The 14,158-nt window shown below is 36.4% G+C and overlaps 1 pseudogene; it reads right to left on the bottom strand.

Annotated features, from left to right (window-relative positions):
- Positions 1-415: 415 nt before the first annotated feature.
- On the bottom strand, positions 416-9,052 carry LOC103994934 (AMSH-like ubiquitin thioesterase 1; annotated as a pseudogene).
- Between the last annotated feature and the right edge of the window lie 5,106 nt (positions 9,053-14,158).

The raw sequence follows: 14,158 nt of genomic DNA, 5'->3' as shown, positions 1-14,158 counted from the left end.
ACGCCGATTATTTATTCATGCCATGCACATGCGGTTCTGTGGCTCTATAGATAGCGGTTTGCTTTGAACTCGCAGTGTACTGGTTATAGTGCTGATCTGATCTTAGCACATAGCATAACCAACCATGAACAATTACCTCAACACAAGGTTGATGAACAGGTGTTTTGGTTCATGTCTTGCTCAGAACCCCCATCGACGGGTTTTATGCACAAGAAAACTAGTTAAGGGCTCTTTATCTCACAGTTGTTACCGAAAACAGTAGCATTGAACCCCCATCGACGGGTTCATGTCTTGCTCAGAACCCCCATCGACGGATTTTTGTAAATAGATCTGAGTTATTTTCGGTCTTTAAAGATCTTAAACATTCTCGAGGTCTAAAGCAGTTAGTTTGTCTATCAGTGAACAAGGTAAAATCACTGGTTCCTCATTCATGACAGCAAGAATTTTACAAGAAAAAACTGATTTGTCATGGATTCAGATACGAAAAACAAACAGTTTCCCCTTTGTTTCTCTTTAGGAGAAAAGGGTATCATAAAGGTAAAATACAGAGTTCTTGAAAATCGAAACAAAGTAAAGAAAAGAGTTCATTGATCATCCTTTTATGTTTGTGGTTAGTACACCCAAGTACTTTTCCGTATCTTTGACACAATTGCCTTGTTAGTCTTCAAACAACACAACATCATGATGTCACTCTTAGAGTGCTGGTGTGCTGATTAAACAATGCAATGTAAAAAGTGATCACGCCCCTGCAACTAACTGGCAAAATATCATCAAGTCACTTGTCTAAAATGTGTGCATAGTAATTACAAGCACTGTGACATGTTTTCATCTGAAGAACCAAATTTTAAATACACTTGTACATAACCTGTGCACCATGACTAGAACTGTTACGGCATATTTTAGTCTGGAAAACCAAATATAACAAGTCTCCTCATTGATCTTCATGAGAAACTCATATGGATTTGGGAAACACTTCAGTGGCTAAGAAGGGACAATGATCTCAGTACACCTTGCATGCATGTCGAGTCTATAGGGGACCAAGTTACAAACACGAATATATATGAGAAACTAGGAACAGGCAAGTCCGCTTCTTTGAACTGGACAAGCCAAAGCGATCGAAGCTTTCCATAATTCTAACTATTTAAAGATTGGAGATGAATTACATATTTTATTTAATGGATTGAAAACCATCCACATCCCTGGTTAGAGAGACCTCAGACAAAACGATAGTTTTAACTTTTAACAATCATTTCCTATGATCAGATAATCTTATTTTCTTTACATCTGGATGCTAATGGATCTAACTTTCACTTTCCTTTTAGATTGACCTTGCATCCTATATACATCCATCTAGGTCTACATGCTAAACCTAATTGTGATATAATAGCATGTTTAGTCTCATACAAATTTTTGAATGTATTGAGGATGATAAACTTATCTCCAATCTTGAGAAATTAATTCAGCTAGCCAAGTAATTAATTCAAAATGTTGAAAATAAATAATTAACAGGTATATTGCGGCAAAACCAAGTTGTGATGTCCCAAACATTTGGGGTTGACTACATCGATATTATTTCTATGATTGTGCTTGTTGTACAAGACAATATTTTCAGTTAAATCAAAGATTATTCAAATCTCTATTTACTATTCTTCATACAATCTTCTCATATCTTCTTCTACCTCTCCTTGCATCACTAATACTAATCGGATCACCTTGTTTAACTACAACATCCATATGTTTCCTTTAAACATGTTCACCCTTTCTTGAAGAATTTTCCCTCCATTAAGAGAAGAAAATCAATTTTCTTGTGAATATTTAATTTACCAAACAAATTAGTTAAGACTAGTTGATAGTCAAAGAAATTTTTCTGAAGAGAATGCAAGAATAAGTAGCAGGGAAAATATTATAGTGAAGGAAATTTTAGTAGGCAACTTAATTTTTTTCAGAATGCTCTCAAAAGCTAGCAAAGGAAGTTGAATGTCATTGCTAATAGATACGTACATGAATCCATCCAAGGGGAAATAGTGACTGCTTGTCCTGATAGTCGAAGATTTCTTCTTCATTTGTTGTCTGACACTGAATTATACAAAAATTAATCAGAATAGACCATTATGTCATATCATGCAAAAAATGCAAACAGCTACGACTGTCTTACTGAATTAGATGTCGCCACTTGCTTGGGGATGATAAGAGCTGTCACATAGAACTTCCTGTTTTTCTGCAAAAGCAAAACATTATCTTCATGAATTAATCACCAAAGTTTCTTGGATATTTTATATTGTATACAGATACAAAAACTATTCTCTCTTACAAGGGAACCTGCAAGAACACCACAAGTTACTAAATTTCTGACAGTATTTGATTTTGCAAGTCTCATAAAGCTTTCCAACAGAACTGTTGACTGCAAGCACCAGTGAGAGAATAATTGCCATAAAAGATATAGTAAACAAAAGAAGATTAACTATATGCAAATGATTCTGATGCCTCCACCAATGGAAAATATACTTCAAAAATGAAGAAACATCAGCAACTCTGGAAAATAGTTTGGTCTACCCACTATGTGAACTTCTTGAGGAGATTCAGCACGAATTAGCTCATTCTGCAAAGAAACAGTTTGTGGATTTGAGGATTTAGAAACTTGTGCTGCTACAACGACGTCTTGTACTTCTGCAAAGGTAGGCGGAGGAGAGAGTCCTTTGATGATTGTCCATCTTAGGATTCACATCTGACACGTCCAAGTTGATCATTCGACGTTGTTCTTCATGCTGTCAAGTTACATTCTCTTGCAGTGAAAGAAATTCAAGCATACTTCTTTCACTCTCTAAAGTGTCATTTTGCTTCACAGCCACAGGTTTATTCTCTGTTGGTTGAAGCAGGCTGTTGCATTAAGGAAAAAGAAAGGATAACATAGACAACATATTTCAAAACAAAAACTAAATATAGAATATAACAAGTTCTGAAATCGAACTAGCCAATTATGTCCAACTGGAATATAGCAAAGCTCCATAGACTCAGGGCAATATAGTGATGTTAATTTATCCATCTAACTAATTGACTGCTAAGCAACTTTGATTTTGCATTCAGTTTCCTCATGTTAACACTAAAAACAAAGACCTACGATTTGTTCCACATTACACTACTCCAAACTGTTAATTAGACTTATAAAAAAAAACCAGCACAAACTGATGGTTTGCAGTTTCAACACGTGAAATTGTCTGATATCTGAATATTAGGAAGAATCAACTTGCGAGTGCAGTCTACAGCTAGATTTTATTTAATAGGAATCAGAAATCGTGAGAAAGGTCACATTAATTTAAAACGAGATAAAAAGATACATTTGACGTAAAATCAGGCAGGACAAGAGTTAAAATACTGTCAGTTAACTAAACTAACATAACATCTATCACCATACTGAAGAGCCTAGGCATAAAAATCTTGATAACAAGATAAGTCTATTTTAAAGCTCCATTAGCATTCATCCATAAGGACTACTGTAAGAACTACATCAAACAAAGAATTTAAAAGCTTTAACCTTGGTATCTCAATTGGAGTCAAGTCCAAATTACTTGGGTATTGTATCTACAACAACAAAAGAAGTGTGTTTATCATCAGAAAAGTATGAAACAAGCTAATGAAAAAGAACTATACCCCTTGATCAACACTGGGTGGCTGCCATGGTCCATGAAGACCATTTGGACCCAAGATTGAGTGTCTTGATAGGGTTTCCTCCTTGGGGCATGGGATCCTAAGAGATCTACAAGATGCCAAAAGAGAGAACTAAGCATGAAAAGAGAAAATATCATGTAATTGTTAAATGACAATCTTATAAAAAAATGGAGCACTTCCAATACAGAAATGTTGCAAATTTTACTGCTAAATTCTGCAAAATATCCAATGCTTTTTTTTACAACTGGAGATTATGACCTTAGAAATAAATGCACTTGCTGTTATTTCCTATGTAAAATAACCTGAACTGCATGATTTATAGCAGGTCAAGAGTAAATATAAAGATCTCAAACATCAGGGTCCACCGTCTAATTGCACAATAATACAGAATTCAGTCAATACAAGTTTAAACTTTACAGGTATGCCAACACCAAATGTGGAACCAGAAATAAAGAAAAAAAATATTGTATTATTAAATATAATTTCATGTATTTTACTTCAATCTTGTGCAAATTCCTGATTGTATCGAATAAGGCAAGTTTTGTTCAGATTAATTTTCCATCAGATGAATCATATACCCAAATGATGACTGATGATAATTATGATTTATTTCTTCTTATAAGTTCTTGTCTTAATATTGACACTAGATTTTGTAAGTGGCATAAATTAAGATGCAACAATATGCATCATGTGATTGCCGAATATGTCAATGATTGTCTTCTGTACCTTTTCTGTACAAATTCTGAAATCAATTTTAGTTCCCTGAAAACTAGCCTGGTCAGTTTCCTACTCTTCATCAATAAGCATGTGATCAATGTAGTTTCCTCCAGTAATGCAAGCTCTTGCACATCGGCAGTCAAAATTCCATCTGACAAAATTAAGTAAACTTTTGAAACTTTATATCTAAAGCCTTCCAATTTCTGAAAGCGATCTTCTTTAGTGTTGGTCAATAGCTTGTGTCCCTCAACAATGGGACTTCTATAAAAGCCATCTTGCACAACTGTTCTATGAGCCTGCAATATATGAGAAGGATGTGCAGAAATCTCAAGCGGTAAAATATATATATCAGTGACATGCAAACAATCTTCCTATGATGGTCATCTTGGTCCATTTGCAGGACAAGCTCAGTGACCAATTACAATGATAGCAACCATTTATGTCACAATGAGAGACCATAATACCTGGCTAATTATGTTATTCTTTAGTGTATGCCTTCTAAACGATGGCCGCTCAAATGAATCATCAAGAGAACCATCTTGTGGAATTTGTTCCAATCTATTTACTTGGCTTCTATTCCTCTTATTCAGTTCTTCAAGCAGATGCTGTACGTCAGGCTTCAACGCTTCTAGTTCATTCAAGGCATCAAAGAGTCTCTGCTTAAAGGGTACCAGAAGTCAAAGAAAGATCTCCCCTGAAGGTTTCAAATTTCAACATCACAAGATGGATCCCCATGCAGAGACTAATCTCAAATCCATGATTTTATCCCATAAAAGAATGATTTTTAAGCCAATCAAATAGGTAAACAAAAATCCAAAACGTTCAAAATAACAAGTGTAACAGTTTAAGCATCACTGACAAATAAAAAACAGAGGTACCTTTCTAAAATAAAGTTTTTCATTTTGTAGCACCACCTGATAGTCTTTATGGCACGGTATGGTCTCAGTAATCAAACTGCATTAGGAAATATACTCATTCCACATAAGTAGGTTTAGCAATGAAATAAGCACAACAAAGAAGAAAAGCTGAAAATTTCATATGCGATCCTTCTCTTATATGTTCATAAAAGTATTCTAGTCATAAACAAGTGAGGTAGATATACACATACAAAAAGGAATACTGAAAGCTACAACACTATTCAATGTTGAACAATCATTTTTCATAAAATGTTAGGTAAAACAACTACTAACAGTGGATGTTTTGCCACTGCCCTGATGAAGGTAAGCCTATTGGTTGACATTAGGTACAGTTGTTGACTGTCATTGGTACCGGTAAAGGTCATATTATGGCTTAAAAATGTCATCTCAGTGAATAGAGGTCAAAGGGCATAAGCCTCCACTATAGGGCTCATCAGATGGAGCAGGTTGATTCCGAGTGGTGTTCTAGCCTATTGGGTTGATGATAATTGTGTGATTTTCTCAATTTTGTTGTTAGGCCAGTGGTACAGGCATTTGTCGCATTAAATTTGGTGGTGGTCTTGCCGAAGCTAAATGTTGTCTTGTAGACTTGCAAACAGCCACTGAAGAAGTGATGACATGCAGTACATTGTAAGAGAGAGTTTGTAATTGCCTGTCTTTCTTTCATGAATCAGTGACACACCTGTTGTGCTCGACAGAAACATGAAATGAATCATTCCAGCAGCTGAGTGCTATCCCCGTTCCACATCAACCTGAACCCTTACCTCTAATTTCATTAATTTATTGCTCTTAATGTTCTTTTTATTGTTTGTGCTACCAACAAAACATGAACCATCAATATTATAATCATATGTCAAAGTCATGATTTACACATCAGGGTTATGAGATTTGACCTTAAATAGCACTGGTCTTCTTCAGGGTAACCACTAGATCAACCAAGTCGCATTAAGAGCCAACAAAAAATGGCTCAGAGTATTCTAAGCAAGCTTCATTAATAAATCTAAGACCCACCATTAACATTACAAGAGTAGAGTTAAAACGTAAGAAACATAAGTAATATGAACACTTGTGTCCACATAACGTACAAATGCATAGGTACTTTCAAGAACCAATTCCTAGTTATGAGTTAAAGTACATTTCAAACGAATGAATTAAGATACTATCAAACAATTCCTGACCTTGAAAATCTCAGTAGCATAACAAAAAGATCAATAATATTCTTTTCGCTCCAATAAATGTCTGCCTGCACTAAGCCAATAATTTAGTGGATCAAGATTTAAAAATTAAGAAAAAAATAATTAAACCTCTGTCAACATAATAACTAAAATTGGAAAAAATACATTCATATGATCAGCAATCAACTGTGAACTAGGTAGAGCACCAAGCAGATAAAGAAGTAAAAGTGATGAAAAAGAATTCCTTAAGATTATTCTTAATTGAAAAATGCAATAGTACCTGACATGTCTCAATCATTGCAAGCAAGATAAACATAACCCTTACCGGAAACAAGTTCCAAAATACAATTCATACTAGTATAGACAATATGACGCAAATCTTTTACTATAATTTAACTAATTATCCCCTTAAATATTAACAAACAGAAGGGTATAAAAGAGAGAGATAAACACCATATGATAAAAATAAGTAACAATATCAAACAAAAAGCAGCAATGCTCTCTCATAAATGAAAAGCAATGACATCTACAACCATCAGCTGCCAATACTCTAATGCATACAATATACGTAATCTTGCAGAATAACTAACATTCTTTCTGGAAAGTTAAATGATAAGCATATTACAAATATAGGAATGATGAAGAAATTATTCTCTTGAGGGAATAAACAGTCTCTCGTGCCAATTATTGAAATCTGATTTAAGAAATCTTACAAGAAGCACGAAATGATCAGTCTATTGATGAGAGCAATTATCAAAATATGCAAAACATGATATGGTCTATAGAAGTGCTTATTCATATCCAATAAAACAGCAACCAAATGTCACAAGAGAGAAGTATGGCTCAATATCAATAATCTAGGAAAAGAAATCCATATATGAAGAACAAAGGTAAAAAAGGGTAGATAATACACATGCAGATAAAGATCACAAGCTACAAGAAAACGAGTGGAAGATACACAGCTCCTTAGGCGGTGACAAGATTTTTGTCTCCAATATGCTCACCAAATTATTTTCTGAGTTACATGAAGTCTAGTTACAAGGCAATAAAAATAAATAAATCAATATTGTTTTGCCTGATTAGTATGCTTGGTTGGCACCTTGCTTGAGGTTTTAAAGACATTGGTAGCACATTTCCCAATCATCAGGCAGAATCAGGAGTTGTGACCTTAATTATAATATCTCTGTATTCAAACATCAAATTACATGACCATTAACTGGAATATGGTAGATCTAGTACACAGAAAATAATTTCAAGAAAAAGATGAAGAAAGTTGGAATCACCATGGAAAGAATGTACTGAATTTTCAGAAAGCAAAAGATAGCACCACATGCTCATACTTCAACTGCAACACTGCTTAACAAATATAACAAACAAGCTAATCCATTAAGTAGCAGATTGCACATTGGATGTCCTAAATAAACCCTAAAAACTTGATTCCCTTGTTTTACAAAACCAATTCAGAACATCACCTAAAACTGATGAATGGCCACATATTATACAATGCATCGGGCACCAAGCTTTTGAAGCAGTGTTTTATTGAAAAACTAGTCAAATGATTGCCCTCTTTTCAAAATGCTGGTATTTAAGTTCTTCCACAACTTAGTGTCTTATACACCAATTCTGAGTTCTCAACACTTTCAATGTGTCAGTGTGTCTGTAAGACTGTAACGACTATAAGCAGTTAATATAATGAAGAACCAAAAACAAGAGGGAGGAGGGTTTTTCAAACATTTTGAAAGAAGTTATTATGATTACGCTAAACAAATATGCTCTTTTACATCTACTCCCAGAGATTGCGCGTTGTTCCTGGAAAGAAAAACCTATTTTAAATAATTGATTCTTTCATATCAATTGAGAGGAGTCTTTTCACTTTGTTTATGAGTACTTGTAGTTATGACATCCAAAGAACTTTTTATTCCCTCCAATAACCTCCCAGCTTTCTAACCAAAGACGCATAGCGTAATCAATAGCAACGACATATCAATAGTTCAATGACGTCTCATGTTAGACCACATCATTAGACAAACAACAAGTCCGTGAAAAAGAAGATCTAAGCATCAGAGTTCTTTCACAAATATGAACAAGTCGGGGATACTAAAATGTCCGGATTAGCCTCATCTTGCATCATCGATCAAGAACAACATATCTTGCCTCAATCTAGACCACAACGAGTTACTCAGACGAAATGTACCAAGAACTGCCAACGGAAAGCAAGAAAGATCCGATATATATACAAGATTCATAAGGCGTAGATGATCCGGGAAATGACGAGAACCTGTTTGAGAAGATTATGGGCAATCCGGTAGTAGTGACGGAGAGAGATCTGGTTGTCCACGTCGAGCCTCTTGGCGTACTCCGATATCTCGATCACTCCGGAGGAAGGCTTCATCTTAGGGTTTCTTCCTGTTTCCGTCTCAAAGTCCTCAAATCCGCATTCAAACCAAGATGAAACGCTCCACGGTTGCACGTCCCCACAATCCCAAGAACCTGTAGAAGAAACGCCTTAGCCGCAAGAAGAGATCGGGATCTTCTCGCGCTAGTCGTCAACGGCGGGCGTCCGTCGCGAGGAGGGAAGAGGCCTCACCTTTCGAACGACCGCATTCCAAGGGCAGAATTGGAATAATACTTTAGGCTTCTTCATTAACAAATGCTTCTACTTCTTGTTGTGTGAGATCCGTGGAACGCATTTACGATTTTGACCTCGAACACAGAGATCATGCCTCGTGATCAGACCGAGGTGGATGTAGCACAACTACATCCACAACTATCGAGGAGATGATCGAATCCGAGAAGGTGTAGGACTTTAGGGTTTTATCAATTGGTATCAGAGTGACAAAAAGATTTTAAAATCTTATCATTTGGTATCAGAGCAACGATCCTTGGCGCAACTCACCGCAGCCTTGCTTCCCTCTTCCCCACCACCACTACAAGGCAACTCTTTCTCCACTGTCGTCATTGTTTCCTCGGTCGCTCAACCACCGTCGCTGCTCCTCCCCGGCCAGTGACCTTCGACCACCGCTCGCCCTCCTCGCTGCCCCCATGTCATTCAAAAAAAAAAAAAAGAAGAAGAAACAAGAGAGGTAGAAGAAGTCGCAGCCACCCCTGCGTCCCCTGCTTCTGGCCAGCCCACCCGCCGCTGCTGCTCTCCGGCCAGCGCCCACCATCGCCCTGCTTCCTGGCCAGAGGCCACTGCCACCCGTCGTCTCCCACACGAGCCACCATCACTGCCTCCTTCTCCACCGCCGCCCGCCTCCCCTTGCGTCGCAGCGCAGTCGCTCGACCTCTCCTCCTCGGCGATCATTGGTGACACTATTGAATCTCGTATTTTGATGATGAAACCACTTGATATGTGTTTATGATTTAAACTGCATTTTGAGCGATGCAGGTCTACTCGATCAGGTTTAGACAGTTGACGCAGGAGGAATTGACGTTGCGCCGGAAGAGATCACGTTAGGATATTGGATGGCTGAATGCTTCGGACGTCGGGCATCGGGCCAAGGAGAGCGAAATTGCGCCAAGGATATCGGGGTTGCAGAGGTCAACCGCCGATTGGGCAACAAGCCGCAAGAGAGGACGATGCACCGAAGAATCGGACGAAGCGCCAACCAATGACGTGCTGGGCAACAGAATGTCAATTCGCGTTGTAATAATTGTCTAGATCGGAATTGAGTTTTGGTTTGTGTGTGCAGGATTAACTACGATAACGATGAAGACATAAAGCGAAACAAAGTGCTAGAGTCAAGTGCGAAGGATTCGTTGGGAGTTCGAGAGTTCGACGGAAGTCCGAAGGTTCGTCGGGAATGCTGCTGGAACTAGCCGAGAATGAGTAGGGAGCTTGCCGAAGGGTTTTTCGGAAGCTCGCCGGAAGGTTCGTTGGAAGTTCACGGAGCTCACCGAGAAAGATCGGAGCTTACCGAAGAAGCTCGTTGGAACTCGCCAAGATCAAATCGTGAAGTCTAGGAGCTTGCCGGGAGTCCGCAGAATGGTTTCCGAGAGTTTATCGGAAGACCGTCGGAAGTTCGCCGGAAGAAGTCTTGACTTACGGACTTTGTAATAGCTTAGAAAATGTCTTTAAATTCATAGTTAGTACGTTAATTAGGGTTAGGATTAGGTGTTAATCCTATAACCCAAGTAGGGGCCAATTGGGCCCGAGTTCGGACTGGTTTGGGCCAAGTTTGGAGCCCAACCAGTGAGCTGAATTGGCCTAGGCGGTGGCACCGCCCAGCACCTGAGAGCTGGGCGGTGGCACCGCTTGACTGGGCGGTGGCACCGCCCAGCACTATCAATGTCTGACAGTGACAGGCGGTGGCATCGCCACTAACAGGCGGTGGCACCGCCAGCATCGGGAACCCAAAGAGAATTCAAATTTTAGAGCCCAAATTTGAATCCTCTTGAGGCCTATAAATACCCCTCAAATCTCAGCTGAGATTACAATTTTTTGAGCAGCAATTGTTTGAGAGAAAAGTCTTAGAAAAGTCTTTGCTAGTCTTGTTTTTAATTTGCTAGTGTTCACCTCCTTCTTTCTTGCTGAAAATCTGTAAGAGAGTGAACCGCTTATAAAAAGTTGTAAGAGGGGTATTTGCCCTTCCATTTCAAGAGATTTGCTAGTGAAAGGTGGGAGCCTCATCGAAGAGGGGCCTCGCAAGTGGATGTAGGTCATTTGACCGAACCACTGTAAAATCGACGTGATCTCTGGTTTGCATTTACTTATTGTCATTTACATTACTGTAAACCATTTGCACTTTAATGCTCTACTTCTTTGTCTCCGTCTTACTTATCTCTTCAAGTTAAAACGCAATCGAAACGGTTTCAAATGAAAACGTTACTTTTATCGTACGAAGTTTCCGAAAGTGTTTAAATCGTCAAAAGTTTATCACACTTTACCGCTGTACTAATTCACCCCCCCCTCTTAGTGCCGCTCCGATCCTAACAATTGGTATCAGAGCCCAGTATTTCTCATTTCGGATTTACACCCGAGAGAAATGGCTCTTCATGGCTTTCAAGAGGGCTTTTCGGTTGTTCGTCCACCGTTGTTTAACGGATTGGACTACACTTATTGGAAAACTTGAATGAGAGTTTTCTTGATTTCTATGAATTTGGATTTATGGAATATCATTGAAAATGGTTTTCAACTTCCCTCTAAATCGATGAACGAATGGTCAGATTTGGAGAAGAAATATTTTTCTTTAAATGCAAAGGCTATGAATGCCTTATTTTGCGCTTTGGACAAAAATGAGTTCAATCGGATTTCTACGTGCGAAACGGCTTTCGATATTTGGCGAACACTTGAAATCACGCACGAGGAAACTAGTAGAGTCAAAGACTCGAAAGTTAACATTTTATTGCATGATTTTGAGCTTTTTCAAATGCAACCAAGCGAGACTATAGGCGACATGTACACCCGTTTCACGGATGTCGTCAATAATCTAAGAGTTCTTGGTAAATCTTTTTCGAATTTTGATCTCGTAAGCAAGATCTTAAGATCCCTTCCAAAAAGGTGGGACTCTAAAATAACCGCAATACAAGAAACAAAAGATTTAAATATTTTTTCACTTGAAGAACTAATTGGTTTGTTGATAACATATGAAATGGTGCGCAATGCACATGATGAACACAATGAACACTTGAACCACCTTCCAAAGAACTGGAAGGATTTGGAACCCCGGACAAATGAATACCACTTGAGCAATGACTCAAGTGATGAGGACAATGATGAACTTGAACTTCGAACACTAAATCTTAATAAGTTTATTAAACAAAAATCTAAAATAAACAATGAAATTGAACGGAGGGAGAGGCCAAAGAAGAGGAAGGCAACCAAGGATGAATCAAGAACTTCCAAAGATGAAACGGAGAATTGGGCTTCGACGGGCTTCGACTACAAGGTAAGTAACTCAACTCTCTTGAATTATTTTGAAATTACTTGATGTTTTCCATGATGCATTTTCTCTTTTCTTTTGAATAATTATTTTTCTTGAAAATTGTATGTTTTATGTTAATAGAATAAAATGTTAGATTTAAATAATCATATATATGTGCTTGAGAAGCAAGAATGTGTATTTTGATGATTTCCATATTAACTTTCAATGATGATGCATGGTTTTTATATGGAAGGCTTGATGATATTTTTTTTTAAATCTTGTCTTTGGTTTTCAAACATGATGTATGTTTTTGACATAAGAACAAAACTTGAGCATGCTAATATAAAGTCAATCACATAAATTAAAACTAAAGAAGTTTTTAGTTATCTATAAGAATCATTCAAAATTATGTTCAATGAAACCATTGCATAATGATGTAATGAAAATATTAAACATTTTGAAACCATGTTTTAGTGTCATGCATAATGATCATGCTTAATAAATTTCAAAATTATGCATATGAATCTTGTGATTTATGGATTATTGATTTTTACCATAATGAAAGTGCCTTATTAATCTTTGTTGTAATAAATCTTACACTTTCGGTTTTAAACATTATACATGTTTTTATTTGGTATAAGTGAAATAAAATCATATGAATTGAAACAACTAAAAAGAGGAAAATATTTTTTCCTTGAAAATTTATTTTTCTCTATCTTATTGATCTTGATGTTTATTATGATAAATCTATGTATACCATTTTGAATCTCTTGAAAGTAATGTTGATATTTTGATAATTTTGATGATTTAAATTTGAAATGAGTTTTATCAAAATCATGATATTGATTTCTTGGAATAACATGAGATTACCTTTGATGATCATTTTGATTCATGGAATTTTGGATTCATGACTTGGTCTTACATTTGTTTATGAGATGGTTGAAATCTTTGTACGTTTGAATTCTTCCCTTCTCCTTTCAATTTATGCATGTTATATGTTAAAGATTTAAAACCATGTTTTGGTATCATGCATATCTAAGAAATATTGATGTGACAAATTGAATAAGTTGAAAATGAATGATGATATTTCTCTTGAATATAACTTGTGATATTTTTTTTATATAAATCATCATTTTGATTTCTCGACATTCGATACATGAGATTTTATTATAAATCAAAATTTCTCATTAATCGATCTTCTACGATTTTACTTGATATTCTCTTGAGAGGAGATTTTCTAAATGAATCATGATTTTTCCTTGTGAGTTCTTGGAGTTATTACTTGATTTTTCTTTTAAAACAAGATCTCTTCTTTGTACTCCTATGATTTTTCTTGATATTTTATTAAAAAAAGATATTTACTATATGAATCATGTCTTTTGGTATTCAAATGATTTTATCCTTCATGACATGATTTCTTTGTATTTATGGCTTGCATGGCTTGAAATGTTTTGGTATGATGCATGCAATGATGAAATATTCATAAAGTTAAAATGATGTATGCAATACTTATGATAATGATGTACATGATGTATTTATTGCATATGATGTGTATCATGAATGCTTTAAATGATGAATGTTTGGTATCATGATCAACATGTTGATAAATGCTTGAAATTTTTAATGTTTGAGTATCATGTATGATATGCTTATTAATGATGATTGATTTATTTTTCGGTATCGTGTATGAAAAATAAGGTTATTGAAATTGTGTATGTTTTAATTTGAATATATAATGATGCACAAATAAGAATGATACTTACCTTTGTCATAATATGAAAATTGATATAAGGGTCTTCCCTTCTTTTTGACAATGACA

The sequence above is a fragment of the Musa acuminata genome, chromosome BXJ3-8 (genome assembly GCF_036884655.1).
Source record: "Musa acuminata AAA Group cultivar baxijiao chromosome BXJ3-8, Cavendish_Baxijiao_AAA, whole genome shotgun sequence".
Classification (NCBI taxonomy): domain Eukaryota; kingdom Viridiplantae; phylum Streptophyta; class Magnoliopsida; order Zingiberales; family Musaceae; genus Musa; species Musa acuminata.
This window is presented reverse-complemented; position numbering and strand designations above follow the sequence as displayed.